Source organism: Gracilinanus agilis, chromosome 1 (assembly GCF_016433145.1).
Source record: "Gracilinanus agilis isolate LMUSP501 chromosome 1, AgileGrace, whole genome shotgun sequence".
NCBI lineage: Eukaryota > Metazoa > Chordata > Mammalia > Didelphimorphia > Didelphidae > Gracilinanus > Gracilinanus agilis.
In genome coordinates this window covers 577,615,596-577,643,557 of record NC_058130.1, presented here as the reverse complement: position 1 = coordinate 577,643,557, position 27,962 = coordinate 577,615,596, and the positions used below count along the sequence as shown (strand labels likewise).

Sequence of the window (27,962 nt, the reverse complement as noted above, 5' to 3'; positions counted from 1 at the left end):
AAAAACATAAAAATAATCCACATAAAAGATAAAAATAACTTGTGGATGAAATAAAAATGGTCAAAGTCTTATGTCTAAAAAAATCTAAGTAAAGGAAAAATAAAACTATAACAGGTCCTTGAATCAGGGCCCAATTAAAGTGATTTAAGTAATTATACACTTACCCAATCAGTAGCCAGGACTATAGAAAGCTTGCCACACTTATAAAAGACAGAAAAAGGGACTAGATTATAGGATTATAGGAGCCAGAATGGGAGCCAGGATGAGGTGCTTGGATAGAATGTGGTTCAGAGGAAGTCCTGCATCTTAACATATGTTAAGTGCCTCAACCTCAAACCCCAAACAAGTTCAAGTCCTCTTGTCTTGGCTCAAAATTACATCAATCCCACTTGGATTGGTTGGTCTCTTTGACCTTGTGCTCGATTTGCACTATGCAGGTTGGTTTTGTGTTTCTTTAGCACTGTGCAGTGGCTCTTTTTACATTTTCTTATTCTGGAATCAGGCATAATCATTAAGCAAAGTCCCATAATATTTAAACAATCAATGGCATTCTACAGTTTAAAGCTTTTTTGGGTATGCATTAATATTAGAACAAATGTATTTTAAACTTATATTACTGTAAAATAAAAAAGATTAATATTGTTTATATGTACTTCAAAGTACTCAAATACTATATTGCAAATACAAGGAAAAAAACAATAAGAAAAATGTTTTAAAAATAAAATATATATATATATAACTTAGAATCAGTGACACACTGTGTCAGCCAAGGGGAGTTAGAATACAAAAATTCCTCATCAAAAAAATGAGATCCATTTCCTTTTTAAACTTGACCATTATCTACTACGTGAATACAAATGATTTTTAAAAAATAACAGATTTATAAAAACAAAAAAGTAGTAGAGTAGATAATACACATTCCAATAAGGTACCATATTTCCAAAATTCACAATAGCACAGTTATTGATGATAGCAAACAAACCCATTATTATATAGGACTTACATGAGTTTATACATAGCCACTTACTGTGTGATGTTTAAAAAAATCTATGAACAAATGGATGTTTTTCACAAGTTATACAGATGGAACAATTCTTTCAACCTTGGCAAAAACACATACCTCTGTATTGCTCGCGAAAATCTTTTTGGGATCTAGTGTGAGATTCATATTGCAGAAAAGGGGTTCAAGCTACACTAGAACATCACCAAGAATTTAGATCCTTCTGGAATTAAATTAAACTAAAGAGTTAAAATATCATGCACGCAGGAACTCTTTTTGGCTTCTTGTTTTATATATAAAGTTTTTGCAGAAACTTCTATTTGTTTCTCTACCTTTTAATACAGCATTCTTTATAATATGAAAACCTATCATCCATTCAGAAGGTCCTAGGTATCTAAAGTAATTTCTAAAGACATATTATAAAATTACAATTTAAATTCTTAAAGTATCATAGTCTGCAAGGTTGTATACAATTGTCAAGATAGAATAAAAATTGTTAAGGCAATATGTGAACCTATAGTTGAGAGGACAATTTCAGTATACATAGGACTTATGGGCTTTTACAACTTAAAAAATTTTTGGGTAAGATGTTCATAGTCTTTTACAATGATATATTGTTCTATAAAATCATAGGTGAATGGTACAGATAAAGAATCATATAACAGAATTAGATGAATACAGGTAAACTTAAAAAAAATTAAACTTAAAGAAATCAACAAAAACAATAATATAAGCAGATAAAAAGCAATGCAATCAAAATTCTTTTTACCAGTTCCAATAGATTTGTTCACTATTAGGGAGGAGAGATAAAACTCAAATAGTTAGCAAGCAATGAACTTCCACGTATCTTTAAGATTCATTCCCCTGCTCAGTATTTATCATCCATTTCATTTGTCAGAGCTCTGAATTTCATCTTAGTGAGGGAGAATTCTGCACTGAGCATTTGAGACTTTCAAAACTTTGTTAAAATATTTCAGTTTGGCTTCTACTTTAAACAGAATAGCTTTCTGCACATTCTTCTTGAGGGGAAGGAAGCAGGATGGTAAATAACCAATGAATATGCAAACTGCTAGAAAGAAAATCAAGTACAGCCAATATACACTGGTGAGCTCCAGGAATTCCAACTGCAGAGATTCAAGCATGCTTTGCAATAGCATTTTGTCTTTAGAGAAAAAAAAAAGTGGAATGGGGTTTGTTTATAGTAAACAGCAAAACCTTGCTGGAAAACAATAGGGTATTTTCATATGTGAGAACTGGCCAAAGGTAGAGACAAAATCCCCAAAACTTCAAATCTACTGATTTAGTTTCTATGCACTCAAAAGAAAAGGCAGAAAAGTCTTCTTCTTGTGGAAAAAAAATCCCGAGTTGCAAGTCTCTCTCAGCCAGTTGTCCAGGGACAGCTTAAGACTTTGGCTCAAAAAAATGGCTAGCAGAGGCTGGAAAACCCATGTGGGGTGGGGAAAGGGATTTGGGCCTCACCCTTCCATTAGAAAAAGGCAGTTCAGATTGGCATGCTATAGGCTGGGCAGGGAGCAGTGAGCAATGCTGGCTGAAGCAGATGAGTGTGAAAAGGCAGCAGCAGCAAAAGTAGGCAGCTGGTGGGCTGGTGGGCTGGTGGGTTGGTGGGCTGGTGGGCTGGCGGATTTGGGGGTGGAGTCTGCAGTGACTGAGATGGGGTGAAAGCAGGCAGGCAGGCTGGCTGGCAGGCGAAGAAAAAAACAAAATACAGGAGGATAGGGTGAGAAAGGGAAACCCCAGCTCTCAGCTCTTGGGCCAACTTACTAACTATACTGAAAATCTTTAAAAAATAAAATTGAGGATTCTATCCCACTGTGATTAGCCAAAAATGTGGAGATTAAAGTCAACTTGCAAAATACTAAACATTATATTTATGAATATTTTATTAATAATAAACTAACAGAGACCTAATTAAAAAATTACTAACCAGTTTGCTCCCAGGAATAAAAGAGGAAGAGGAAGGAGTTACAGCCAAATATAAAACAATAACATGACCGCTCAAATGGAGGCACAGGAAAGATTAAAGGGAATTTTGGAAAAACTAAGGGACTTATGGGTGATGAAGTCCAAGGTTCAAAATCTCCATTCATACACCATATTATAGTTGTCCTCAATCTTTGCATTGTTGATAACGGTTAAATCATTCACAGTTGATCCTCATACACTATTGCTCAGGGGTCGGCAACCTTTTTGGCCATGAGAGCCATAAACGCCACATTTTTTAAAATGAAATTTCATGAGAGCCATACAGTGCTCACAGTGCATGCTCCTGTTACAGAGCCTGAAAAAAATTGACTTTATGGCTCCTTCAGAAAGAGCCATATCTGGCTCTCAAAATAGCCAAATATGGCTTGAGAGCCATACGTTGCCGACCCCTGCTATTGCTGTTACTATGTATTACATATTCCTGGTTCTGCTTGCTTCACTTTACATCACTTCATATGAATTTTTCCAGATTCTTTGTGATCATTCTATTCATTATTTCTGATGACACAATAGTATCCCATAGCATGCCACTATAATCATGTGCCACCACTTGTTAGCCATTTCCCAATTGACTGGCATTCTTTCAGCTTTGCCACGAAAAAAGAGCTCCAATAACTATTTTTGCACAAGTAGGTCCTTTTTCACTAATATTGACCTTTTTTGGATACAGACCTGATAATGGCATTGCTGAGTCAAAATTTGATGCACAATTTGATGGTCCTTGGGCATGGTTCCAAATTTTTCTTTCAAATGGTTATATGAGTCCACAGATTCATCAACCATATATTATTGTCTCAATTTTTCAATATCCCCTCAAATATTTATCATTTCAGTTTTTGGCCATAATAAGCAGTCCAAAATTCATTAGATGATACCTCAGAGTTGTTTAAATGTTCATTTTTCTATTTAATAGATAAAATTAGAAGAACCTATATTTTCAAATGCCATTCCTTAATGTGCCTTCCCTCTAAGATTACCTTAGATAAGCTTTTTATATGTCTTATAGGAGTATAGTTTGCCTTTTATCTTCCTCATTAGAATATGTTCTCTCTGAGAGCAGGGATTTTTTTCCAATTTTCTTTGTATCCAAAACACTTCACATATACTTGCATACAAGAAATGTCAATTTTTTCTATATCGATATCCTTTGACTGAAGGAATATTGCTTGTGCTTTTGTTCACTAGTAAAAAAGAAAACCTCAAAATTGGCACTAAAAACTCTCAAACAAATAAAATTCCCTTTACATATTACAAAGTAGTTCAATTTTCCAATTGCTTTCAAGTTCTTATTATATATGAAGTACAATACTAAGCACTGGCTATATACAGTTGGAAGACAACTATCTCTATGCTCAAATAATTTATCATTTAATGGAGGACAAAAGCTTTACATTTTCACAAGTATTTTAGAAGGTAGAATATAAAAAAAGAAAAAGAAGGTTACTGCAGTACTCTGAGGAATTTGTGTAGGGTAAGAGAATAATTAGTCAGGGAAGGTTACATGGAGAAAGTGGGTCCTTAACTATAAGAAAATAAAGATTTCCACAGTGAGAGTTTGTTAAGAGATTACTTTTTGGTTAGGATTTATCAATATATTTTGTTTTTGCTTTATAAATATTTTAGATTACTCCAATTTTGAGAGAAATCTCTTATTACAAAGTAAAATATTTAAGTAAAAGTAGTAAATGCATAAAAGTGCATGAAAAACTCAGATCTATAATGCCTCCAATCTATCTATCTATCTATCTATCTATCTATCTATCTATCTATATGTATATATATATATATATATTATTAAAGTAGAAATGCATTTTGTTCCCTTTCCATCCTCCAATCCATTGGGAAAAAAGAAAAATAAATTATTCATAATAAATTGTCATAATCGAGCAAAACTAATTTTTTCAACAGATGCATACAGAATACATATCTCATTCTGCATCCTTTTTTTACAACTCTGAAATGGATAATATGATTCATAATTGGTCTTCAGGTATCATAAATGTTCATTATGTATTAACCATGTCTGATAGTTGATAGCAACATGGAAATATTTTTTAAGGCCATACTTTCCACTGTAACATGGAAAATGGCAGGGTGGAATTCCTGCAAGATACAGGGTCAAGCCTCACTCAGAATTCCAGCCCTTTCCCTTCCCCTGCCCAGAACATTGGATGAGGGGATTTGCCTTGCTAAGTCTAGTAAGAAGATATCAGTCCTGTCTCCATTTCCAACTGATTTCCAACTGCTAGGTGGGAGGGGTGAAGAGTAAGGAGAACGTATCCCTCCCCACTCACTCAAGCCTTTGTGGGGGAGTATCAGGCCATCTCATCAGCTTCCCAAAATATCTCTGTTAGGATCAACATAATATCCACCCATGCAAAATAGTGAAATATTGGAAAGGTGAGAGAGGTGCTGGACAGTAGAACTTACACAATTCTGTCACTTCTAAAAAATGCTACCATACTGGTATGACCTTCTCACCTTCTGCCTGAGGATTGCTATAACTTATGGGTTTGTAAGCCTGCCATAAGTTTCTCCCCAATTCAATCTTTTCTCCACTCCAATATCAAATCTGTCTTACTAAAGTGAAAGTATGAGCATGTCAGGCCCTATTTAATAAATTTCAATGTCTTGTTGTTTCCAAAATTAAATATAAAACCATTACTTTGGCTTTTCAAGTGCCATCAACAGAAGTAGAAAAGCTGGGAGGAAGGATGAATGTTTGGGAGAATATTGAATTTGAGAAATCATTTGTAGATAGAAATCATCAGCAGGTATTTAGAAAGAGGAATGGAATGAAAGTAAAAAATGGAATATAGACACAAAAACCTTGGAGTTTATGTACATAAAGGTACTTATAGAAGCCTTGGAAACAGATGGAAATAACAAGGTATAGAAAATAAAAAGGAAAAGAGGGCCAAGAAACAAACTTTGGAAATAATACTGTGATAATGTATGATAATGAAATTAAATGTGTGATAATGAAATTATCATTATCATAAATTATCACTGTGATAATGAAATTAAATCTAACCTGCCCATTCTCAAATCTAATCAAAAAAGGTGAAAACATCACCACTTAATTCAAAAGTTGGGTGGTCTGTAGCCCACATGTGCAAAAGTGGATGACAAATCAGAATTGACTGACTGCCCCCTGGAGAGTCCTAAGAAAAGTGCCTGTCGTGACTGGACATATAAACTAAGAGGAAGGCACAGGAAGTGACGAAAAAGAAGCACTTTTAAAAGGTAGTGACAGCTTCCTGTGAAGCTCTTCTTGTTTGTGGCTTGGACCTGGAGGAGCACTAGCTGAGACCTTGGACTGTGTGAGACTACTCTTAATCTCTCCCTTGGAATTACCTATGGTGAGTGTAACTACTAAATCTTCCTGGATTTCTCTGAAGGAACTCTCCTTTCAAGAGAGGTACTGTGACTAAAGCTTCTGCTTCATTCATCCCTGGCCCTTGGCCTTTGGGCCTTGGCCCTCAGCTCAAGGCTTAGCCTTCTCTGATTGAAGACTAGTTAGACCTGCCCAGGTTGAACCAGGGACTGGAGCAAATTATTAATTGTTTTAGGTTATTTATCCTACCCTATCCTCTCTCTGATTTTCTTACTTTCTCTCCCTCTTCTCATTTGTAAATAAACTACAATTAAAATCATTTTGACTTGATAATTTTTTTTGTTGGGGATTGATATTTATTTAATTCCCTGATGACAATCCCTTTTTAATATTCACCCAACCAAAACCCCTTTTTACCCCTTACACCACATTTTAGGACTTAAAGTAGGAAGATATTTCAGAAATGCCTTCCTATGCCAAACCAAGTCCTAAACAAAGTTCCACTTTGAAATTCATGTATTTCCATATACTTCAATTGTTCCAAATGTCTAATTATTTCTAATTCTCTTTTATCTGGATGCCATTTAACTTCTCAATATTTGCTACAGTGATGCACCTACACCCAAATGCAAAAATTCCAAAATAGTATGCCTAAAACAAAATTCAAGAGGATAAGAAATCATTTGTTCTCTAAATATTTATATAATTTAGTAAGATTATATAACTTACTTCTTAGAATGTTAGGTCTGTTAAAACGATTAGGAATATTTTTACATGAACTATTATCTCTTTTAATCTTTCCCAATTTTACCTGTGCTTTTAAAAATTCCTATTAAATATAACATTTTAGTCAGTCTAAACTTCCTGCCTGGCCAGAATAATTTTAACTTTCTATTGTATTACTTGAAATAATTGTTATACCTCAGAGTTCAATGTGATCTAAAATTTGATAGGTATGGCACAGATACTATTAAAGTCCTTGATAAAATTTTTGAATACAATTTGAAGACAGAGTTCTGTTTCACTCTTCACTTTCCTCCATCTTGACAGCACACTTTGAGTCCAATCAACCAGTTCTGAATCCACTCCACTTTATTGTTTCCCAGTCTATCTATCTCTATCTTGCTATTTCTTATCTTTTTTCTCATAATCTTTCCCTATATTCATCATTCCTCAAACATTTTAGGTAAACATCATGTTCCCCGAGCTAACTTAGAGTAACAAATTGAATATTTAGTTAAAATGATTTTATTTCTTTTCATCAACCAGTATTAAATCTTAATCCATAATTACTACTCTTTTCAAGTGTTTACAAACAACTTTAATAATGTATTGCAAGAACAAATAGGTTGCACAGTGGATAGTCAGATCTAAATACAAAAACTGTGTTCAAATCTGGCCTCATAAACTGTCTAGCAGTGTAACCCTGGGTAAACCACTAAATCTCAGTTTAGCCCTTCCTACTCTTCTGCCTCAGAACTGACATTTAGTATCAGTTTGAAGTCTGAAGGTAAGGCTTTGTTGTTTTTTTTTAAATAATGAGTTGATCAATTTTAGTGATCATTTTTATGAGTATGATTTTAAAATTTAATGGGTGATTTTATCACTATGTACTTTTATTTTGAAAATTTGGAAAGGAAGAATTTGTTTTACTTTTTGTATCCCTTTTCATATTCCTTTGCCTCTGATCTACTCACTTGAAGGGGGCAAATGTGCTCCTGAAGTGTACTCTGAGGTGCTTTTGTGTAATAACAAAATTGATAGGCTTGACAATGGAAAGGAGTAGATATGGGCTTGTAATATTTTTATGTAGATGTACTAATGCAAAGAGGCATCTCCTTGAAGCTAAAAAACCCTGAGTTCCAGCCCTACCTCTAACACATACTGGCTATGTGACTTAACCTCTCAATGCTCAAGGGAACTCTCTTAAATGATAAATTCTGATTTTCATTGGAAGAGGGAATTTCTTATGCTAAGAAAATCATAGCTTCTGTCCCTATATGTAACACAGAGCTTAACAGAAAAAAATACTAGCTGCTATTGAAAATTGTTAAAACTTTTACTGGAATGCCTTCCCAGTTTGGTTGTACCTAAAAACTCCATTGACATTCCACTTGGAACCCAACTCTCTGCCATAAAGAGAGAGCAGAATAAGACTTAAATAAGTAGAAGCTAAAATATTAAAGTAATACAAGCTATTGGGACATCTTTCTCCTATTCATTTTTTGAGTTACTTTGGACTGTATTTGATGGAAAAAATTTCATTCAATGAATATGCTTATTAGTTGAAGTATTGGTACTCAAATTATTGTTTGGTGGCATAAAACCATGACATGAATACTATTGACAAGTCAAAATTATCTTACAGTATTAATGATATCTAATTATTTTCTCACAGACAGGTTGATACAATTTTTAATAATCATTTTCTGACATTTTGTGATTTGTGTTCTCTCCCTCCCTTTCAACTTTTCTCCATTTCCACAAGAGAACAAGTAATATGATATAGTATGTTGTGCATGTGCTATCATACAATACCTACTTCAATGTTCATCATGTTATTAAAGAAGGCACATATCGCTTACATCAGAAGAAAATGCATGAAGGAAATAAAGTAAAGAATGATATATTTTGAACTGCATTCAGACTCCATAAATTCCTTCTATGACAGTGGATAGTCTTTTCATTATCATGAGTTCCTTAGAGTTGTCCTGGATCCTTGAGTTTCTGATAATAATTAAGGAATTCACTGTTGAACAGTTTAAAATATTGCTGTTAGTGTGTGTAACATTTTCCTGGTTTTGCTCATTTTACTTTGCATTGCTTCATATAAGTCTTTCTAGGTATTTTGTGATAAGATAAATAATGATTAATAGGAAAAATTTCTATATATGTATGTGAGCCACATATAGAGATGCAAATATAGATAAAAGACAGTGGCAGAGAGAGACAGATAGGAGACAGAGTAAACATAGTGAGACAGAAACAAATAGAAGGGGGGAATGATGTGATGTTGTTGATGATGATTTTGATAGAAAGAGCCCAAGACAGAGATGAGACACTGTTTTCTGCTCATAGATACTGGTAGATGTTTTGTTTTAGGAGCAACCCAACCGCTGGCAAGCTGCCTGTATTGTTCAGTCACCAACAACTAGTAACCCACAAGTATTCCAATGGCTTCTCACTAACTTGCCACTAAACTCCCATTATACCAAAAGTCAGTCTGTCTTTTGAAATGAGAAAGGAAGTCTTCAGTGATAAAGTGAAAGAATTGAACCCTGCTGGGCCTCTTTTTGTGATATTTTCTCCATCCATCAGCACTTTAGCAGAGGCCATAAATGCAGGACTCATTGGCTGATAACACTACTTTTGTCAAAGAAAAGTTGATAAGGAAAATTAACATAATCTAAAATTTATAGCTTTTTTCAGGATTTTTTTGACCTTAGAGAGTCAAAGCAAGCAGAAATCAAAATCTTTTTCTATAATATTTTTCAACAGTTTTTGTGAGGTATCCAGCTGTGATAATCATGCTAGGGTAAGAACAGTTTTATTATAAGCCATAAATATTCATGAATACTTTCAAAAACTAGGTGGAAGTTTGAAACTATTAACAGTGATATTTTTCCAAAGCTTCTTCTTCAACCATCAACAATTCTACCTCTATTTCCCATGTTTATTTCCCATCTATATCATTTAGATACTTACCTCAGCAGTGTCTCTATTTTGGTGTTAGAGACCTGAACCAAGCCTCTCCTTTCTTCATTTGAATTTCTCTCTCTGGTCTTATATATGTAAACTTTTCCCCCTAAAACATGTTCCCCCATTCCCATGCCTCCAGAATTCTCTCTCAGACTGATTAAGTCAAAATAACTGAGAAAAAGCTTGCAATTTTAACTAGTTCTAAGAAATAGCATTTACTGATTCGCTGTGCAATTTTAAAATGTAGATATGAATAGGAGATAATTTTACTCAAAACCATGTCTTAATGCCTATTGAGAGACTTACCTAATTATGACTGTACAGATGTTTCAAGAATGGATAAATATTGTCTAATATAGTTGTGGATATAGAATCCTATTTGAAAGCAAACTCTTTTTTTTCTTGTTCCTTTTTTAGCCTTTATTCTGACTAAGAATTCTGCAGCATATAGTCTTAGAGTTGTCTAGGGTACTAAGAGAAACAACTCCACTGGGTTATACATGTATCATTGTTCAAAACCTACTTCCATGTTAATAATACTTGCAAGAAAATGGTCATTTAAAGTCAAAATCCCCAATCATATATACTCATCAAACCATGTGATCAATTATGTTTTTCTTCTGTGTTTCTATTCCCACAGTTCTTTTTCTACATGTTTTTGACTTGTGGGTAATGCCATCCAATCTGACATTAGACCCTAAGTATCCCAGGGTCTTACCATCCACCCTGAGGTTCAGCCATAATGATCATTGGGATTTTGCATCTGTTCCACTGAAGATTCCATGTTATGTGTTTCTTTTTTTCTAAGCTTAATTATTTATTTAATTGATTTAGAATGTTTTTCCATGGTTACATGATTCATGTTCTCTTTCTCCCCTCCTCCCACCCAGTTCCTGTAACCAATGATCAATTCCACTGGGTTTTGCATGTGCCATTGATCAAGACCTATTTCCATATTATTAATATTTGCATTAGGGTGATTGTTTAGAGTCTACATGACCAATAATATCCCCATCAAACCATGTGATCAAGCAGTGGTTTTTCTTCTGTGCTTGTACTCTCACATTTCTTTCTCTGGATATAGATAGAGTTCTCTCTCATAAGTCCCTCAGAATTGTCCTGATTCATTGCATTGCTGCTAGTAGAGAAGTCCATTACATTCTATTGTGCCACAGTGTATCCATCTCTGTATAATGTTTTCCTGGTTCTGCTCCTTTCACTCTGCATCAATTCCTGGAGATTGTTCCTGTTCACATGGATTTCCCCCAGTTCATTATTCTTTTTAGTTCTATAGTATTCTATCACCAACAGATACCACAGTTTATTCAGCCATTATCCAATTGAAGGGAATCCCTTCATTTTCCAATTTTTTGCCACTACAAAGAGTGCAGCTATGAATATTTTTATGTAAGTTTTTGTCCTTATTATCTCTTTGGGGGATAAACTCAGCAATGGTAAAGCCCTTTGGACATAGTTCGAAATTGTCATCCAGAATGGTTGGATCAATTCAGAACTTCACCAGCAATACTTTAATGTCCTAATTTTGACACATCCCCTCCACCATTTATGACTTTTCCATGCTATCATATTAGCCAATCTGGTAATGTGAGATGGTATCTAAAAGTTGTATTGATTTGCATGTCTCTAATTATAAGAGATTTAGAATACTTTTTCATGTGCTTATTGACAGTTTTGATTTCTTCATTTGAAAATTGCCTATTCACGTCCCTTTATCCATTCATCAATTGGGGAATAGCTTAATTTTTTGTACAATTGATTTAGTTCCTTATAGATTTGAGTAATTAGGCCTTTGTCAGAGGTCTTTGTTATAAAGATTTTCCCCCCAATTTTATTACTTCCATTCTAATTTTGGTTTCATTGTTTTTTTTTTAATTTTTTTTAATTTAATGTAACCAAAATTATTCATCTTACATTTTATAATATTCTCTATCTCTTGGTTGGTCTTAAAATCTTTCCTTTCCCATTGATCTGGCAGGTATACTATTCTGTGTTCACCTAATTTACTTATATTTTCCTTCCTTATATTTAAGTCATTAACCCATTCTGAATTGATCTTTTTTTCTTTTTTAAGAGACAGCCTTTATTTTAAGCATTTTGCATTATAGATTTCAAAAGTAAAATGTCAAGAATGTCAATTTATTTTAAATGAAAACTACCTTTAACTGGCAAGCACGGAAAGGAAATGATCTGTAAAAGTGGGACAGACAGCTCAATGAATCTTTTTTTGGCTTTTCGTTTTATTGCCCTTCTCCATAAAATTAACTATTTGCTTTCATTTTAATTCTTAGCAACAACAACCAAAGTTCTTGAAATAATAATGTAATTCCAGGAGATAGATAGGGTTATCATAAAATAATCAAACCTCTTAGATTCTGTAACAGAACTGGAACAGATATTAAAATTGACTACTCCCTCTTTGACACCAAAAAGGTGTTAACTAACAATATTCAATCACTTCTCTGCATTTTTATTAACATATAAAATTAAATTACCAATTAAAAAATCAATATATCCTCTTTAAACATCTCTTACATTCACAATACGTTAGCTATTTCAATTCAGTGTTGGTGTGGCTTAAGTAATTTCTCATTCATAAGTCAAACAGCAATTCAAGCAATACAACCCACCCAAGGGTAGAGACTGGAGGTCCTAGGTTCAAGTCCGGCCTCAGACACTTCCAGCTGTGTGACCTTGGGCAAGTCACTTGACCCCTACTGCCCACCCTTACCACTCCTGGGCCAAGGACGGTCCCAAGCCCAGATGAAAAAGGAGGAGGGTTGGGCTTGGGGCTAGCAACCCCAACCTGTAAAAACTACATCTGCTAAAGAAACTGCAACCTAAAGTAGGGGCAGCTGGGCTAGCTCAGTGGATTGAGAGCCAGGCCTAGAGACGAAAAGGTCCTAGGTTCAAGTCCGGGCTCAGACACTTCCCAGCTGGGTGACCCTGAGAGACTATGTGTCCCATTGTCTGCTGGTTGTGGCCCTATGCTCCTTGAATGGAGTCCCAGGATAAAAAAAAAAAAAAAAAAAAAAAAAAAAAAAAAAAAAAAAAAAAAAAAGGTAGTGATAGTCTCTTTCAGTTTTGTAGTGCAAATGAAACAGCAATCAGAACTGCAGCAACTGTCTGACATTCCTAAAATATAAAACAGACAAGATACAGTACATGCAAAAGCTCTAATAAGCAGATGGTCACAGGGCTGAAACGTTGGACAATTTAGTTGGTGGTCCAGAGGTGAAGTTGATGGGTTTCCCCACAGTGTTTCAAAGCTGCTCTGCACACCACATTGCATCTCATGCTTTGTATTTGTCTTTGCCAGTCTCGCTAAAGACACAGACATAGTTTAAGTCCCTGAAGTATTCTTTGTAGTCAAGGGCATATCCAACGACAAATTTGTCTGGAATTTCGAATCCAACAAAGTCAGGTCTGTATCCTACACTGCGAGGGGTCCTCTTCACCTGCAAGCTGGTTACTTTCACCATCTTTGGATTATACTGCTTGACCAGGGAGAGCAACGTCTGCATCATTTTCCCTGTTTCAATTATATCTTCAACAATCAAGACATTCCAGTTAAAGTTGAGAGATCATCTCCACCAATCACTTTGATGTCTCCTGTTGACTGGTCATTGCAATAGCTCTTCAGTCTGATAAAATATACTGTCATAGGAATTGACTTATCACTATTCCTGTTCAATGCTTTGATATAATCCAGTAAATCAGCAAAGAATTTATAGCCACCCTTGAGGACACAGAGGGCAATGATATGGAGGTCTCCCATCTCCTTCATTACATCTTGTGCCAAATGTTCAGTCCTGTCCATGATAAGTCCATGAGGAATGAATACTTTCTCCAAATCTTGAGCATAGTGCTTAGGGATGCAAAATAAATCCAGGTCATAGCCTGGTTTATCATCATCAATCACGATGCTGGGGCTGAGGTTCACCATGATGGTCCGGGAGACTCAACAGCAGCAGCCAGGCAGCAGCGGGAAGAGAGGAAAGGAGGAGGAAAGAGAGCAGTGAAGAAGGAAGAGAAGGAAGAAGAGGAGGAGGAGGAAAAGGAAGAGGAGGAAGAGGAGGCAGCTCCAAGGCAACGAGAGAAAAAGTACAATTTAGAGGCAACCATCCCAGCCCCAGCTCTGAGCTGAAAATTCTGAATTTATCTTGATGTAGGGTGTGAGATGTTGATCTAAATCTAATATCTCCCATATTGTTTTCCAATTTTCCTAGCAGTTTTTTCCCCAAACCTGGGATCTTTGGGTTTATCACGATGACCACTGCTTTAGAGTACAGTTTAAGAATGGTGCTGCTAGGCCCTCATCCTTCACATGTTTTTTTTCACTATTTCCATTGATATTCTTGATATTTTGTTCTTCCAAATGAACTTTGTTTTAATTTTTTCTAATTCAGTAAAACAGTTTCTTGGTAGTTTCACAGGTATGACACTGAATAGGTAAATTAATTTGGATAGTATTCACTTTTTTATTATGTTAGCTTGTCCTACCCATGAGCAATTAATGTTTTTTTCTGATTGTTTAGATCTACTTTTAATTGTTTGGAAACTGTTTTGATTGAATTCACTAGTGAATCTGTCAGGCTGTGGGGATCCATCCATATCATCTAGATTGACAGATTTTTTAAAGTACCAGCTTCTGGTCGTATTTATTAATTCAATACTTCTTTCACTTTCAATTTTATTAATTTCCATTTATTTTTAGGAATTCTAATTTTGTTTTTATCTGGGAATTTTTAATTTGTTCTCTTTCTAGTTCTTTAATTTGCATTCCCAATTCACTGACCTTTTCCCTTTCTGACTTGTTAATATATGCACTCAGGCATTTAAATTTTCCCCTTAGCACTGTGTTGGCTACATCTCATAGATTTTAACATGATGTCTCCTCATTGTCATTCTCTTCAATAAAATTATTAATTGTTTCTATGATTTGTTCTTCAACCAACCAATTTTGGAGAATCATATTATTTAATTTCTAATTAATTTTTGATTTATCTCTCCAGGTACCCTTATTAATTATTATTTTATTGCATTATGATCTGAAAAGTTTCCATTCATTATTTCTGCTTTTTTGCATTTGTTTGTAATGGTTTTATGCCCTAGTACATCCTCAATCTTTATTAATGTGATAATGAAATTAACTCTGCTCTATCTATCCTTAATCTAATCACCAAAGGTGAGAATATCCCCCCTTAATTTACAAGTTGGGAGGTCTGTGACCCATGTGTGCTAGAGTGAGTGATGAATCAAAATCTAATGACTACATCCTGAGAAGTCCTAAGCAAAGAATCTGTTGTGATTGAACACATAAACTAAGAGGTAGGCACAGGAAGTGATGCAAAAGAAGCACCTTTTAAAAGGAAGTGAAACTTCCTGTAAGAGAGTTCTTGTTTGTTTCCTGGAGTTGTAGGATGGGTTGGAGAAGCTACTTGTTGGATCTGAGACCTTGACCCTGAGACCTTGGTGAGACTGTTCTTAAATTTCTTCCTTAGAACTACATGTGGTGAGAGAAGGTTAACTACTTTAGCCTCCCTGTAGGCAGTAGTCTCCTGGAGTGTCCACTGAATGGAAGAAGCCTTTGTGACTAAACTCCTTGTTAATTGACTTTTAGGCTCTTTGACTAGGCCTCTGGAGCCCATCCAGAGTGAAGCCCAGACTTGAATACAAATTTAGTTTCTAAATTTAGATCTCTTACTCTACCCTCTTTTCATCTCTCTACTTCCACTCTCTCCTACATTTTATAAATAAATTACTAAAATCATTTTCAGAATTGGTATTTATTCAGTTCCTTGGCAATCACACTTTTAAATATTAATATCCAACCAAAAAACTCCCTTTTCCCTTTTACATTAATGTACCATGTGCTTCTGAAAAGGTGTATTTATTTTTGTACCTATTTATTTTTCTCCATATATCTATTAACTCTAATTTTTCTAAGATGTCATTCACATCTCTTACCTCTTTCTAATTGATTTTTTGTTTGATTTATCTAGATCTGATAGAGGAAGGTTTAGGTCTCCCACTAGTATAATTTTACTATCTCCTCCTTGAGTTCTTGCAGTTTCTCCTTATAGAGATTTGGATGCTATACCATTTGGTGCATACATGTTGAGTACTATTAATTCCTCATTGTCTATTTTGCTTTTTTTTCAGGATGTAATTACCTTTTCTATTTTTACTTTGGTTTTGTCAGATATCATGATTGTGACTCCTTCCTTCTTTTTCTCAGTTGATGCGCAATAGATTTGACTCTAGCCTTTTACTTTTAACCTGTGTTTCTCTCTCTGTCTTATGTGTGTTTCTTGTAGATAACATATGATAGGATTTATGTTTCTAATCTACTCTGCTATTTGCTTCCATTTTATGGGTGAGTTCATCCCATTCACATTCAAAGTTATTATTACCACCTGTATATTCCCTTTCATTTTCATTTCTTCTACTAGTCCTGCCCTTTCTTTTTTCTCTATTTCCTTTTACACCAGTGTTTTGCTTTTAATTGGTCTCCCCAATCCCCACCTTTATATTATTTCCCTTCCCACCTCCTTCTTTATTATTCCCCCCTTATTTTTCTTTAGGATCTATTAAGTTCCCTCCCCCTTCTCTTTCCCTCCCTTTTTATACTCCCCACCCCACTCCCCCCCTTTGTTTTTTCCCCCTTAACTTCCCTGTAGGATAAGGTAGAATTTGATACCCCAATGGATATAGATGTTCTTTCGTCTCAGAATTGATTCTACAGAGAGTTTGGTTTAAGTATTACCTATTAGCACTCTTTTCCTATCCTTCTTATAATGGTATGCTTATCATCCTGTCCCCATGTGCCTCTTTATATGGTATAATTTATCCTATTTTTCTTATTCTTTCAAGTTTTTCTTTGTGCCATCTTCTATTCTCCCTCCCTTTTATTTTTTCACATATCATCTTAAACCCCAACCTCTACTTATGAATATTTCTTCTAAGTACTATGAGAGTGAATACAGTTTTTGAGAGACACTATCATTTTTCCATGTAGGAATATGAACAGTTTGATCTTACTAAAGACTTTAAAACTTTTTCCCCCTCTTTCTTGTTTACCTTTTCATGTTTCTCTTGAATTTTGTATTTGGATACCAAATTTTTTTGTTTAGTTCTGGTATTTTCTCTACAGATACTTGGAAGTCTTCTATTTTGTTAAATGTCCATACTTTCCCCTGGTCAGTTTTGATGGGTAGGTGCTCATTGGTTGCAGACTCAATTCTCTTGCCTTTCTAACTATCACATTCCAAGCCTTGTGGTCCTTTAGTGTGGAGACTGCCAGATCCTGATTGGTGATCCTTGATATCTGAATTGTTTCTTTTCTGACCTCTTGCAATATTTTCTCCTTAGCTTGGAAGCTCTTGAATTTGATAATTACATTCCTAAGAGTTGTTTTTTTGAGGATTTAATGTAGAGAGTGATCTATGGAATCTTTCAATATCTATTTTGCCCTCTTGTTCAGGAATATCAGGGTAGTTTTCTAGGATAATTTCTTGTAGTATGATGTCAACATTTCTGTTTATTTCTAGGTTTTCAAGTATACCTATGATTCTCAAATTGTCTCTCCTGGACCTATTTTCTAGGTCATTTGTGAGTGATCAGCATGCACTTTGGTAGGAATAATTTTACCTCTTTATAGCATAGAGATGCCCAAACCATGCTGATCTTCAAGGCTGTGCCCTACAGTAGAGTCCCTTCTCTCATCTGATTTTGATTTTTGTTCTTTTGAGGTGCTTTGTATTGGTGGGTGGTGAGGCTGAGAAGTCCCTTGCATCTTCTCTGGGGCCATGCTTGCCTTGAAGTCCAGAATGTAAGTTTCTTGAGAGCAGGGACTAATACTTAGAAAAATATTTGTAGAAATTATAGTAATGTTGGGGGAAGGGGAATAGTAAACAGTAATTTTTTTTCCACTTTTACTTACTCCTTATTCATTCTCTCTTATTATAGGTACTTAATTATAACAATGTTGATATTTTCACTTTAACCAAAATCAGAAGACAAATGGGTAATATAACTAAATAGAAATATGACTCAATACCTCTTCTTGAGAGGTGGATAAATAAATAATCAAAATGTGCATTTTTTCCATTAAAATCAAAAAGAAATATTACATGAGATGCTTATTTATCTTGAATTGCTGAGCTCCTAAATATTTGAAGATAGATAATCATACAGATTACTGAATATTTTTGCCAACATTTTTGCCAACAAAGGATATCTGAGTAGAAGAAATTAATGAGTTTGTCATTAAGTCAATATGTATTAAAGATTTCAATGAAAACTAATTTGGAAAGATGTTTCTAATTTAAGAAATGAAGAAGACAAAAGTTTATAGATGTTACAAAAGCTCATCTTTACCTATTATGCATAGGTAAAGATGCAAGAAGTTCTTAATAGAACAAACATTGAATAATTTTTAAAGATTAAGCTGTTTATAGGTTGACATTAAATAAATTACAATGATTGAAGTGAGGAATATTTTATATAGTCAGTCTTTAGTAAGAAATATAAAATTAATAATATCTGGCATATAATTGAGGGATATGTTTAGTCAAGGTACTATAACAATGAGAAAAAACAGTAAAATTGGTAAACACAGATATTGATATATAGGATCATTATTTTTTACTGAAGTTTAACTATATGAATCAATCACCACAACAAAGAGAGCAAAAGAACTTAAAAAACATCTCCAGAAATTTTTTGACCTCTTTATCAAGTAGAAAGTCATTAAAGAAAAAATCAATTTAGATATTAATCTTAATTATGTGGACAGTAAAATTTAATTAAGGAAATATTAGAAGCATATATAGCATCATATCATGAAATAGCAAGTATCAATGTAGACACACAAAAAACTTTCAATAAACACTGAAAATCTATTATGTGCTAGGAATTACTCTGGACACAACTAATGGAAAGGAAAAAAAAATTAAACATGTATTATTAAACTCAATTAAAAATGTTTATAAAATGTTTGATAAGAAACTCAATTAAGCTACATAATACTAAGGTTATTTAAATGAGAAACTGGAAAGAAAAAAAAAACTTGATAGGTGGAAAATGAGGGGCATCTTAAATATTTCTGTGACAAATTTTCTTCTGAACAAATAAATATGTTATGAATCCATATGAACTCATATTGGAGCAATATACTTTATGTAAAAGAAATAGAATTAAAGAAAACAGAAATTAAAAACAATGTGTGAATATTAAGGGGTTTATTTAAAAATAGACATTATTGTTGGGAAAATAGTAACAAGTACTGACTCATCTACCTAATTTTGTATTCCATGAATTTTTTTTGAAAAAAATTTTCCCACATAAAGATTTTTTTTCATCATAGAATAAGAAGAAAGCAGGCAAGCTTTTAAAAACAGTATTGCATAGCAAAGCACATAATTATAGTTACACAAAATTCTTTCTGCTTATTATTTGCTAACTAAACAAAGTAATTCAATAGAATAAAAGATTTAATTTCAATAAGACATTTGCCATGAATGTTAAAATGACACAAAATTTCTTGTAATAGTGGATGAGAAAGATAAATTTTAAGGCCATTTAATTATTATTAACAACTGATGTATAAACACAGACACAAATTTTCATCAAAGTTATTTTCCACTTGAATGATGTATAGGCAGAACTCTACATAAAGATTCCCTATACATAATGAGGATCCTCAGATATTCCTGTCTGTGTATTAAATTGTCTTGATTGCTCCTCAATCTTACCCACATCAGAGCCTCCTAAATAAGATCTATTACAAGATCAAAGTTAATTAGCCTAAGTATTGACAAAATAAATGGGAATGTAAAATATAGATTGCCTAAATTTTTATATTTTCATGAACGGGAAATGTGTAGAATTGTTTATCACTGCATACATCTTGGTAGTCAATGGAACCACAGATGCCTAAAAAACAGGAAATAAATCTGGATTGCTTTTGGAAATGACCCTGAGCTTTTTCCTTGAGACAAAGGACTATCTTTTTATAACATCATGGTCATTCTTGCCTGACCCCAAATTCATAAATTACAATTATTGTTGAAAAATTAAAATTATGTACAAGAGGGCAAAATGACAATAAAAAAATTCAACAGCCACCTCATGGAAAACAATCTCAAATTGAAAGCACTCCAAAATATCATGACTAGGAGTTAGAATTTCTATGTCTAATGAAAGAATAAATACCATAAGTAGTCATAATGAATGTGTTAAAGTATTAAGGGCAGTTTTGATTGTGCAGCTGCCATCAATACCTGGGTAAAGGTTATATTACAACTATTCATGTACAATTATTTTGATTATAATTCTATAGGGGAAATAATTATTTAAAATAATAGAGGACTTTTAAATATTCCCAGTGAAAAGAAGAGAACTAAATGAATCTTGGAAACACAAACATAGGAAACAAGAAAAAAGAGGGAGATAAATGAAATTTCAAAGGTCTAAATGATGATGAAAATTAGTGATTTTATTTCAGTAGAGGAAAGAGTATCATTAGGATGCCACTATCTTCAGGTATTAAAGATCTGGGTAAATCAGAGGACAATGAAGAGGTGCATTATGGGCACAATTAAGCTTTAACATTAGCAGTAAAAACATATGGCCCTTCCTCTACAATATCAGATATGTGTGATCAAGAAAGTATCTGTATTGGTTCTAAAGAAAGAGTAATTGACTGATTTATTGCCAAGGTGCTTCAATGGACTCTACACAATGTTGAGATTTAGAGAAAGGTGTCTAGCCCAGTGAGTAGATTGAGTAGAAGAGTTACTATAAGGTAAAGAAAATATCATGCAAAATGAAAGATAGATTTTAATATAAATTATTGGTGAAAGAGATTTTGTTTCATGATATGGAAATACTACTGCAAATGACAGAATTAATATCATTACTGTATTATATTTTTGTCATGTCTCCCATTATATATATATTTATAAAACTGCTATGTATTTGAGAACCATTACATTTTTCCACATTAAAAAGTTACTCATTAAAAATGGATTATCACTTATGTGAATTTTGTGAAAATATTATTTTAAAGTCTGTAGAATATTTTATATATGAATTTAATCATTTAAATCTGCTTCCAACTTATTTTTTCAGCCTTAATATATACATCAATACTCATCATTTATTCAATGTGCAGTCAAAAAAGTCTTTCTATTTTCATACACATTTCATCTCCTCTCTCTGCCTTGTATCCAAAATGCATTCCATCATTTCTTCTACTTCTCTGAATCCCAGTTTCCTTCAAACTGAGTTCCATGTACAACTGAGGCTATCCTATAAATTTAACACTTGAAAGTGTCTTAGGTGAATGATTTATTGATGTTACTACAAAACAATAGCTTTTTAAAAGTATACATAATTATGGAAAAAGGAATCATTTGCACAGAGAGCAGGCCAGGTCAGGGATTATGTAGTGATTTCAGATATGCCAACTAACTACAATGTCTCTTTACAACACTCAAGTGACAAGGTTTAGTGTATTAAGTTTCCATTGAGTAGTTTTGAATATTTTATGAAAGTACTTTTTTAATAGGGACACAGTGGGCCAAGGTTCTTCATGGATGCACTGGGGTCACTGGGAACTATTGGTGTTTTCCATGCTGTAAACTCTCCTCAATGATATGCTCTTTATGGGTTCTCCTACTTCTGGAGCTATAATTTTCCCTAGGATACTCCCTAAAGTAGTTTTATAGCAATAAAATGGCTATCCTGGTAAGGTCTGTGTATCTCTTGCCAGTTTACCCATTACTATAATAACAATTATTTTGAAATATTCTCAGAGAAAAAGAAAATAAATGGAAAGAGGGAAGGGACCACCCACAACAAAGGAATATCAGGTATGATAATTTTAAAATGATAGCATCGTGCCAAAAATTATTAGATGTCAAATTCTATGCCATGAAAATTGTAAAGGGCTGTTTGTGACTTCTAATTTTGAAATTAACAAAATACACAAAAATATATTCATAGAGTTTTGGGATTATAATTCTATGGGTAGAAGACATCTAGACATAATATTATCTAACACTTTCATTTTAAAAATGAAGAAACAGAAGCCCAGAAAGCTTAAGCTACATCTCCAAGTTTATACATACAGTAAGTTTCAGAACTGAGATCCTAATTCATGTCTTCTGATTCCAAATTCATCATGCTTTGTAGTGTAGTGACATACCATGTTAATATAACAGTGGTTTCCCTTCTCTTTGACTATGATAACCCTGTTTAACCAACAAAAATATAAAGAAAGCCTACGTTATAGTAGCTGTGTTTTTAGTATCCATTCATTGAAAAATCGTGTGGTAACTGAAAAAACCTATTATTACTTATGTAATAATTTACATTTTATTATTTAAAACAGCATTTAATAATAAAATTAGAAACACTTCCTATCTCTATATTCCCATAGAAATATTTTTGTTAAGTAAATTCATACTCCTATTGCCCATCTAAAACCAGTTTTGGCTGGTGACTGATGTTCATTTAAAATCATGCCTCAGCTACAACATAAAAACAATTGATTTGTTTTGCTCTGAATATTTAGAAGTGCTTAAAATTTCCAAGAAAATCAACAAAAAACTATAGTTTATCCTCCAGGCAAGTTGGAAGGCATAATATATTTAAACAATTGGACAGAATTGTGAGTAGTTCTTTTTCAGCAAGAAAAAAGAAATATTATATTTTTGTTTCCTTAAAAATGTTTCTCCTTTTCTTTTGAATAAATTGTAGTATTTTTTTTTAAAAAGTATTATTTAAGTTATGTCCAGGTTGTTAGGTTTCTTTAGATTCCCACATTAAATTTGTGTTCTAAATTAAAATTATTTCTTAAAAAAGGAAGATTAAGAAAATCCCGAGTCAACATGAAAGGCAAATATATCAACTAAAAGCATTTTAAATCACAAGACTGAATCATTTCTGCTCTTATCCCCCGCCTTTTACTTTTTTACTATTTTATGCTACCCTTCCTTTGAGCCACTTGTCCAACTCCCACTCATATTGTCAGGTTAGGTTTCTAGAGGTTTATTGAAGATTAAATTGCCTAATGCCGTAAGTCCTGAGTCCACATCCATAGTATTCCTCATTATTATAAAACATTTTAATACTATTATATTTTAGAAAAGGGATGTAATGAGGTTTAGCAAGAACAGTAGTTACAAAATAATTCCCCTAAATTGGTGTCATAATGTTCCATGCACATGCAAATTCTCTGGAAATAAGTGGGGTTTAATCTTTCATACAAGTAGTGAAGCATAATTTTAGGGGTATCAGGAAAAGTGTGTATATATATATATNATCAACTAAAAGCATTTTAAATCACAAGACTGAATCATTTCTGCTCTTATCCCCCGCCTTTTACTTTTTTACTATTTTATGCTACCCTTCCTTTGAGCCACTTGTCCAACTCCCACTCATATTGTCAGGTTAGGTTTCTAGAGGTTTATTGAAGGTTAAATTGCCTAATGCCGTAAGTCCTGAGTCCACATCCATAGTATTCCTCATTATTATAAAACATTTTAATACTATTATATTTTAGAAAAGGGATGTAATGAGGTTTAGCAAGAACAGTAGTTACAAAATAATTCCCCTAAATTGGTGTCATAATGTTCCATGCACATGCAAATTCTCTGGAAATAAGTGGGGTTTAATCTTTCATACAAGTAGTGAAGCATAATTTTAGGGGTATCAGGAAAAGTATATATATATATATATATAACTAATGGGCTTGGAAACGCATTTCTACTTTCAAATAGTTTTTCCTGAGGTTCATGTTAAATATGATTCTCGACTGTGCTCAGATCATTGTTTTTCCATTACCACCAATTCTCTCCATTCATAATTCTACCATCACTTCCCTTTACCTTTCCATTCATGATTCTACCATCACTTCCCTTCACCTTTCCAGTGGTCTATAAATATTTCCTCTTATATTGGCCACAATAATTAATATATAACTTTTATCTTACTTATCAAGAATAATAGAAGGAGACAGAGATTAGTGGGTGAACTGAACTCAAGCATAGCACTTCCTGAGTCATTTATTCTTCCAGCTCTATAGCCCATTAGAATATTTTTCTCTCCATATCTCCTTTCTAAATGCATGTTTCTATTAGGAGTTTGCTATCTACTAAAATCCTTTCCCTTTAATCATTCTCTCTCCAATTAAAAATAGTTCTATTTATTTAATAATCAATAAATTTAGAACCGTAGACCAGAAAGCTGGGAAAGCTCTTCTGTAACCTGGCTGAAGACAACTTAAGAGTAAGAGAGAAAGGTTCTTTCATTAAGAGTCTTAATAGTACTACTTACCTTTCTCATCCATAAATAAAATCTAATGTCTTCCTATTTATGGTAGTAGTAATTGTACATTCATCTAATCTGTGTTTTCCTATTTTATCCAAAAGTTTATCATGACAGAATTGGATAAATACACTATTGAAATTAATGGCACAATTTCCATAGTATTTCTTTCCCTTGTGCTGGTCTAATAATCCAATGGAAAAATAGTTTAGCTTCACACTCTTTTGTTACACTAACTTTTAATTTTTTCTGATTATTTATCAATATGACTCTTAAATGTTCATTTCTGATTGTAATCTATATTCTCTCTTTCCTTCCCACCTTTCCCCTCCTCAAGAAGTCAGATAACATAGATTGGACATATATTATCATATGATACATATTTCCATGTTCACTATGTTGTGAAACAAAATACATATTGTTTACATTGGAGAAAAATTCATGGAAGAAAAAAAGTAAAGAATGGTATGTTTCATTTGGCATTTAGACTCCATCTGTTCCTTCTATGGCAGTAGACATTTTTTATTTTATTTTTTTGCCTTGATAGTTATCCTGGATCCTTTCCTTGTTGGTCATAGTTAAGACATTCACAATTGATGGTTGTTACTGTATACAATGTTTTTTTCTTTTTTCTACTCATTTCACTTTGCATCATTTATTTAATTATTTTAAAGTTTGTTTGTGGTTATCTTGTTTGTCATTTCTTAAGGCACAAAAGAATAGTGTTATCAGCATATCCATAACTTGTTCAGCCATTCCCCACCTGATGAACATCTCTTCAGGCTAGTTTTTTGCCACCACATAAAAAATCTACCTTTTAAAACATGTATGGGTTTTGAAAAAAATATATATATATACATACATACATACATACATACATATATATATATGTATATATATATATATACATATGCTTTATACTGTAATGAAGTAATTTAGGAAGTAGAATAGAAATTTGTGATGAGTAAGAAGTGCTTAGGGTTGGGAGCTTGGCTGTCAGCTTTGAACATTCTGTATTGGAATGCAGCTGGGGGTAGTGTGAACTGTCAGTAATGGTGTGAGAGGGGTTTGGAGTAGATGTCCAGCCAGCATTGACTCCATAAGCTTGGTATCTTTGGGATTGGAGAATCTTGAAGACAACTTCCCTCAACACAACCCTTGGTAATGGATAGTGTCTGTTTCTGGTGGACAATTTGAAGGAATTTTTTCCTACCTGGTATCTATTGGATTATTGCCTATGCATGGAGTTGGTTCCTGTATCCTGAAGTCATAAAAGGAGCAGCTTGGACCAGTTGTGAAAATCCCAATACCCAGCTCTCCCTTTAGTCTTCAGTCAAGGCCGTCAGCCTGACTGAGGTTTGGTTGACAGAGAAACTCCCTCTTAGAACTCCATTTCTTGTCAGTTAGCTAATCCTAGTTATAGAAATACCTCTCCCACTCTCCTTACCATTTTAATACATTAAACTGTTGTGTTTTTCTTCCTTTTTGTTTCCTCTTACCTCAAAGAAACCATAGAGTGTTGTTAATTAACCTTTGTGTTATTCCCTGGTTTGTGACAGAGACCAGTAATCCCAATTGCCATTCCTTTAATGTAGGGTTATCAGATTCATTCTACCTCTGATATATTAACCTTTCATGTGAGTTTGAGCTGTGAGTGGCAGTTGCCCAAAACATTCCTAGGTTCCCATAGATTAGAGTAATCTATGAGTTTTTAATTTCTTTAATTAATTAAATCAATTAATAATAATTAGGTAATGAGAATTAAATGGCAGTCACACATGTGCCTTACATAAGAATTAGTGCAGGATAAATGTTGATTTAAATATATATTTAGTGTTATCTATGCTTTATAGCATTTTCATTTCATTTTTAAATTATTTCTCAATTACATTTTAACCTGATTCAGGCTAAACTCAGTAATATGGTAAATAAACAGCCTTTAGGCCTTATATTTGACACCTTTGTTCTATAGTATATTCTCATTATTATATGGCTTATTTCTCACTTCTCTGTCCTTATTCATAGATCTTGCACTACACTCCTACACTTCACTTATTTCCATTTGCATTAATATTTTGTCTCAACTTACGTTGATAACTGCTACATTATAGTCATTTAACAAATATTAATTGATAGATTGATAAGCAAATAATATGCTTGTATATTCCTTGCTCTTGCTTAATTTCTTTCTCTTGATTAACAAACAAGTTTTCAAAGCTATGCTATTTATGAATTTTATCCCACATAGTTTCCCACTTACAGAATAACATTTGCCATATCACTTTAAGATTACTAACTTACTTAATTTATTATACACGTTTCAAATTTATTGGTATTTTATGTATTACCATCTTTCTGACCCTTTCCCTACCAGCATGGTCTTTATAATAAATAATAGCATTGTCTACTATGAAATACAGAATACTTTTTTTCTTACAATATCATAAATATGCTTTTCTCCAAAACATATGAGTACTCTTTTCGAACCTTTTATTTGACGTCCTCTTAATTGTGTATCTTAGCCTCTAGATAAATATATTCTGCCTAAACCTTTTAGAATATTTACATCCTTGGTTAAAGGCAAAACATTCTTTTGTTTTCCATTATTGTACAGAATTCTGGCCTTGGAATCAGGAAGACTCATTTTTATGAATTGAAATCTGGTCTCAGACACTGTGTGACCTTGGGCAAATCATTTGACCTTTTTTGTCTCGATTTCACATCTGTAAAGTTGAACCGGAGAAGGAAATGGCTGTCATTTTCTGTAAACCACTCCTTTTTCTCTGCAAAGAAAATCTTACAATGAGGTCATGAAAAATTGGACATGATTGAAACGATTGAATAATAATAGTGACAACAATGGAAACAAAAAGAAAAAAAACCTCTGCATTGATATTTATTACCTGTTCAATAACTATAATCTTTATTAATACTATTGCTAAAAATATCCTAGTTGTTTTCGTCAGCCACATTTTGATTCATTCTTCTATGTAACCATGTAATATGTCTATCTATCTATCTATCTATCTATCTATCTATCTATCTATCTATCTATCTATCTATCTATCTATCTATCTATCTATCTCTTTCTTTTAATTTATCTATGACTCACCCAAGCTGGAATGCAACAGTCACTCCCAGATCCAATCCTAATGCTGATGGCCACTAAAGTTTTAATCTGCTTCATTTCCTATCTGGCCTCCCCCTAAGGCAACCTAGTGGTTTCCTGCTCTAAGAAACTTCCACACAGGTCAAACAATAGAATTTATTAAAATGTATTTTGTGCTAGGAATTGGATTAAGATCTGAGAATACAAAGAAATGAAGTGTGGTTGTAAGGCATGAGTTTTAGCAACATTGTTATTCAGAACTCAGAATTTTGATCAGTCCACTAGCCTCACTACTCCTAGTAGGACCTTCTAGTAGGACTTATGGATGTGCACAGCCATGCCTAGCAGCCACATCCTATAAGTTATAGATAACTGGAAAACCTGACAGAAAAGCATAAATTAGGAAGATGAGAAGTCTTAAGTTTATTCCATCTGCGATTATTTAAAGGAACTGGGAA

The 27,962-nt window shown here is 33.4% G+C and overlaps 1 pseudogene; it reads right to left on the bottom strand.

Annotated features, from left to right (window-relative positions):
• Window positions 1-13,351: 13,351 nt before the first annotated feature.
• Window positions 13,352-27,582, bottom strand: LOC123254363 (annotated as a pseudogene).
• Between the last annotated feature and the right edge of the window lie 380 nt (window positions 27,583-27,962).